This window comes from Podarcis erhardii, assembly GCF_964252035.2.
Source record: "Podarcis erhardii genome assembly, chromosome: 4".
Lineage (NCBI taxonomy): Eukaryota > Metazoa > Chordata > Lepidosauria > Squamata > Lacertidae > Podarcis > Podarcis erhardii.
This window is the reverse complement of record NC_138508.1, coordinates 87,124,854-87,130,725: the sequence shown is the minus strand read 5'-3', so window position 1 is coordinate 87,130,725 and position 5,872 is coordinate 87,124,854.

Sequence of the window (5,872 nt, the reverse complement as noted above, 5' to 3'; positions counted from 1 at the left end):
TGGACACAGTACTCCAGGTGAGGTCTGACCAGAGCAGAATATAGTGGCACTATTACTTCCCTTGATCTAGATGCAATACTCCTATTGATGCAGCCCAGAATTGCATTGGCTTTTTTAGCTGCCGCGTCACACTGTTGGCTCATGTCAAGTTTGTGGTCAACCAAGACTCCTAGATCCTTTTCACATGTACTGCTCTCAAGCCAGGTGTCACCCATCTTGTATTTGTGCCTCTCATTTTTTTTGCCCAAGTGCAATACTTTACATTTCTCCCTATTAAAATTCATCTTGTTTGTTTTGGCCCAGTTCTCTAATCTGTCAAGGTCGTTTTGAAGTGTGGCAGGTGTATGGTGCTGCACTGGTTGGAGGGTATGCTAAGCAGCACGTCGGGGCTGCCGTTGTCCTGGTGCGAGGAGTTCCATTGGCCCTTCCCTGCCCGAGAGAGAGGGAGGGAGGGAGAGAGACTCTTGCCAACGCCGCCTGCGAGCCTGGCATGAGGCGGTTGTGGCGCCGCGGTAGCCGCTGAAGCGCCCCCTTCTGCGTCCCTCCCCATCCCCTCCTCTTCCTCCTTCCTCAGGCCACCTCCGCTGCTGCTGCCGCCTCTGGCTTCCCCTGGCAGCACGGCCGAAGTCTCGCAAGAGAGGGGCTGCCTGCCCACCCACCGCCACCCGTCTCCTCACGACGTGCCCCTGAGGGGGAAAAGGGAGAGACGGAGAAACGGCAGTTCGTGTGCGCGCTCTCTCGAGGCAGAGGACCCCGAGCCACTGTTTCCCTCCCGAGCCGGGCGAGCATGAAACCCGGGAAATTTAAGAGGCATCATCAATAAGGGACAGCAGCGGGACACGGCGCTGGGATAAGGGGGTTTCCCGCCAAATAAGGGACGGTTGACAGCTATGAGTAAGTAGAAGATGGCAGGGTGGGAGCAGGTAGCACATACCTGGCCTCCTCACAGGTGGGGTGCTGCTGGTTACTGGGTGGGAGAATGGGAGGGGCAAGGGAAAATCAAGTACACAAGCTGAGCCAATATTGGGTTCCCGCCAGTGTGTTTGCACAGTGCTAACGTCCCCACTGCCTTGCCAAACTCCACTGCCCGAAGGACAGGAAACGCTACCCCAGCCTGCCATTTTACGAATAAAGTTGCCTCATCATCTGACATGGGGGTCACCAAACAGTTTAAATCGATACATCAGAGCCTGCATGTCAAGGTGCTGCTGATGGCTCCTGGCTAGGAAATTAAGGACGCAAGGAAAGAGAGCTTTCTAGTTCTTTTATTTCAATAAGGAATCACAAAATGCAGGGAAACGCAGCTTACGTTCAGTCTGCCGCTGCCCAGAGTAAAGCTCCACCCCCTCACCTTTACTTCCCACCAATCAGACCCTTCCTGCTGCCTGAGGCAAGTGCGAAGGGCAGATTCCCCCTGGGCTCCTTGCTCAGTGATTTGCATCGAGCTGTCTGGGTGGGGGTTGTGGCAAACTCTCCAGAGACAGCGAGTCACTTGGCTGCTGCACAGATTCCAACACATCTGACTCCTGCCTTGGGTCAATGATATTTTACTCCTGTCCTTAATCGCTCATTATTTCCCAACTCTCCTCCTCCTCCTCCTCCTCCTTTTCGTCGTCTTCTTCTTCGTCTTCTTCGTCTTCTTCGTCTTCTTCGTCTTCTTCGTCTTCTTCGTCTTCTTCGTCTTCTTCGTCTTCTCCTTCTTCTCCTTTGGTATGACCTGTCTGAAACCACCATTCAAGGTCTAAACTGTATGCTCCTTCCTCCTCTCTGAAAAGCTCCGGGGGTGTTGGTCCCCACCCGTTTCCCTCATTTTCCCAGTCCCTGACACTACATAAGCTTTCTTTCTTTTTAAAATCTCTAATGGGCATTACCAACCTAAACATGTGGTTGCCACCATCGCCATCCTGATTTTTTAAAAAAATGTAATTTCAGTTCATTTCATCATGCAGGTATGCCATGAGATCGTGTGTTAAGAAATTTTCACTTGTCTCAATTCTTTTACAGGCGAATTAAAGCAAAGCCCCGCCCCGGCCCTTTTCTGCAAGCCAATAGTTATTTTCCTTGGAAAATCATGCATCACTTGCTTTACCTTCTGTAACCATAGCTCATTTCGCAATGCCTAGCTATCAATGAGTGAATCGCAGACTCACACATCCTAAAGAAGCAGACCAAGTATTAGGAAGTGGCAGGTGCTAAGAGGGATAAGGGGCAGTGGCACAGTATTGGAGGACAGAGCTGTATGTGCACTACAATGTGCTCCTCACCCCTTAAGCTTGCGCTTTGCCATCAGGTGTGGTGAAGGACAACACCCTATCACCAGTGTTGGAATCTGATTCTACTGCCACCCTGGTCAACTTCCATACATGGAATGGGTGGCGGTGGGTGCCTTTGCCTCAGACAGCAAAATGTTTTGAGCCAGCTCTGACACCCATGCTCCCCTTGTGGACTTCATTTTTTTAAAATTCACTTAATTCTTAAATTGGAAACTATGGTTTGAACAGGATTTCTCTTTCTCTTTCTCCCTTCTGATTTCAGAACTAGAACAAACCATAGCTGCTGGTTCCAATGCATCATAAACTATGGTTTGAGCTAAACGGGAAGGAAGGAAGGAAGCATGCACGAGAAGAGCAGCAAGTTTGAGAGTCTGCTGCTGACTCATATCATGGGAAACGATAGATTAGTTTGATATATGAACCAACATGATGTTGCAAGTCACTTTGTGTTACTTCTTGTAAAAAGAGAACTAACAAATGGAACAAACAATACATAAACATGTTCCCCTATGAGGAAAGGTTAAACGTTTGGGAGCCGTTTAGTTTAGAAGAAAAGGGGGATAAGGAGTTCAGCAATAAGGGATAACATGATGTTATGGTGTGGAGAAAACGGACAGAGACACATTTTTCTCTGTGTGTCATAATACTGGAATCTAGGGCAGGGGTCAGCAACCTTTTTCAGCCATGGGCCGGTCCACCATCCCTCAGACCAGGTGGTGGGCTGGACTATATTTCGAGAAGGAAATGAACAAATTCCTATGCCCCACAAATAACCCAGAGATGCATTTTAAATAAAAGCACACACTCTACTCATGTAGAAACATGCTGATTCCCGGACCATCCACAGGCCGGACTGAGAAAGCAATTGGGCTGCATCCAGCCCCCGGGCCTTAGGTTGCCTACCCCTGATCTAGGGCCATCCTAGATTGGAATAAGCTCCTTGGAACAGGAAACTACTTCCCATTCCGCCCACTCTTTCTTCAGATATTTTTCACATACCGTCTTCTTTGCTCTATAAGACTTACCTTTTCCCTCCTAAAAAGTAAGGGGAAATGTGTGTGTGTCTTATGGAGCGAATGCAGGCTGTGCAGCTATCCCAGAAGCCGGTACAGCAAGAGGGATCACTGCTTACGCTGCGCAGCGATCCCTCTTGCTGTTCTGGCTTCTGGGATTCAGAATATTTTTTTTCTTGTTTTCCTTCTCCAAAAACTAGGTGCGTCTTATGGTCTGGTGCATCTTATAGAGCGAAAAATACAGTGCATAATGTTTATTGTGGAAGAGGGGAGGAGGGACTGCACTACTGCCCCACCCTCCCAAGGTCACATGTGCTGCTGGCCCTGCCCCCCTTGGCATGCATGTTTTCAATGCAATGCTAGCAAAGAGATACTGATGCAATGCAGCCCTCTGTGCAATCAGAAGTCGCAGTCATGTGGAGCATATAGTATATAGGTGCACTTTTGCAGATATTATGCTAAATGTCATAGAGTCAGGGCACCAGGTCAGTGGTGCATGTGGTATTGGGGGCAAACCCAGTGCTCCCTCCAGATGTTCTCAACTCCAGGCAACATCAGGAGGGAGCCAGTTAGGAAAAGAAGGCCCTTGCGTTTCCCTTTCCTTTATTTTCTCAGGTTCTCAGTTCCAAGTTCTGGGAGGTAAACAGAGGCCATGGCTCTCTCTACTCCAGCCCTGTTCATCTTAAATTGACGATGTGAGCCTAATATTGCTTATGCTGCCATGACAAGAAACGCATTTGATGTATACTAATTAGGAGCCAGGGCACCAAGAAACAATGTGAACAGTCACGGAGCGAGATGTTTCGAGAAATTTACAAACTCAGCAAATGCAGAATCCTCATAAAGAATAAAAAGGCATGGTTTTTCCAGCAACGGAGAAAAGCAGGAAATTAAACTCTGGCTTTATGGCTTTCACTTTAATGGGTGGTTTCGATTATTTTATATAATGCAAGTGAAGAGTTCCAAGCAAACAGGCATTCAAGCGAGCATAAGGGCACCAGCCGTTAGGGGAAGGTTTGAGGGCATTCAGCGGTGTTTGGGTAATAGTACTTTGGAGTGGAGAGGATCACTGGTGTGGGTTTTGCTTAACAGATGGCTTTGTAAGACGCTTGAGGGAGGGATGGGCTACAACAGAACCAGACTTTGTAGAGAGTGTGATGGCTACAAGCCAGTGTGGAGTCAAGAGTTGCAGGTCTCCAACACGATGCCTCCTCCAGTACAATCCTAAATCCAACACATGTCTACTCAGAATTAAGTGCATGGGGCTTACTCTCAGGTAAGTAGGGAAGAATCAGGAGTACAGAGAGAAGGGTACAGATTCACTTGTGGAAAGATAAACACACAGGTGGGTGTGGATGGGATGGAATGGGATAGGTCAAGAAGCCCACCAACCCAAACTTCTTCCTGGCTTAAGACAGTTTTCACAGAGGAATTTCCCTTTGTTATATCCCTTATCCGACCACACCCAAATGACGCTGCTGTAATGTGAGCAGCCCAAATGACCTCTTCTTGAAATAATGCTGGAACTGTGATGAAGCAAACCATCAACAGCACTACTGTAAACTCTGGATCAAATCTGACTTTATGCAGAAAAAGTGATGTAAGCAAATGATTCAGTCCAGACCATCTGGGGTTTTGTTCTGTTTTTACTCAAAAGTCTGCATCCTTTTAAAGTACCAGAGTGCAGTCACTAGGATGTTGTTGTTGTTTTTAATGCACATTTTAAATAAAGACACATTAACCTCTTTTCTCCAGCAAACAAATATTTTTTTGCCTAACAACACTAGGTCACCTCTGCAGCCTCACTTAGCCAATTGCATGAATTTTTCACCTCTGCTCTGCAAGTAGGTATACCCTTGAAAAGAGTATAAACAACTCTCAAAACACAGGGATGAAATTAAGAGCCATATGCACCAAACAAATGGAGCTTACACACACACACACACAGCTTCAGAAAAAGAGAAAAAGTGAAGGGAGAAAAGAGAAAAGATTATTCCCGAAGCATTGTCTTTAATCCAATTTATTTTGGATTTAATCTCCCAAACAAGGCTGGCCTGCATATTCCCAATTATAATGGCACGTGTAATCAGTGTCCTCATTAACAAAGACGGTCTATATTGTCTATTAGGAATGGAAATCTGAAATGCAAATTCAGCAAATCAAAACATTAAATGAGCTCTACCCAAGAAGATGCTCTGAGCCCCTGCCAGGGTGTTGCTGGCCGACACCTGCCCCGAATTCTCCCTCCAGCAGAACATTTCATTCCGTTCCAGTCTTTGCCTCCTAATTGACCTGCTTATGATCTCTCCTACAATTAACATATGCTTATTAGTAATGGCTGGTTAAAGATTTCAAACTGCCGCAGTTTACAAAGTCTAATAGAGATGGCACACCACAGGAAAGATGAGCCACACTCTCCCCTCACCAGCAGCCTCTCAGTAGCTTGGTATCATGCCCTGGAAATGAGATAATTTTTCACACCATTGGAAAATCCACTCTAATTGAAACGGGAAATCGGCATGTAAAAATAGCTCAGGGCTCCCTATGTGCTGACGGAGAATCAGTTAGCGAGCTTGATTTCCGTTC